Genomic DNA, 207 nt, shown 5'->3' with positions numbered 1-207 from the left:
ACCTCGAATAATGCAAAGAAAATAAGTTCATGTTCATTTTTAAACAACACTAATGTTTTAACTTAGGAAGAGTTCAGAAATCAATATTTGGTGGAATAACCCTGATTTTCAATCACAGCTTTCATGCGTCTTGGCATGCTCTCCACCAGTCTTTCACATTGATGTTGGGTGACTATGCCACTCCTGGCGCAGAAATTCAAGCAGCTC

This window comes from Coregonus clupeaformis, chromosome 30, assembly GCF_020615455.1.
Source record: "Coregonus clupeaformis isolate EN_2021a chromosome 30, ASM2061545v1, whole genome shotgun sequence".
In the NCBI taxonomy this organism is placed as follows: domain Eukaryota; kingdom Metazoa; phylum Chordata; class Actinopteri; order Salmoniformes; family Salmonidae; genus Coregonus; species Coregonus clupeaformis.
The sequence above is the reverse complement of the archived record's forward strand: the minus strand, read 5'-3'. Positions refer to the sequence as shown.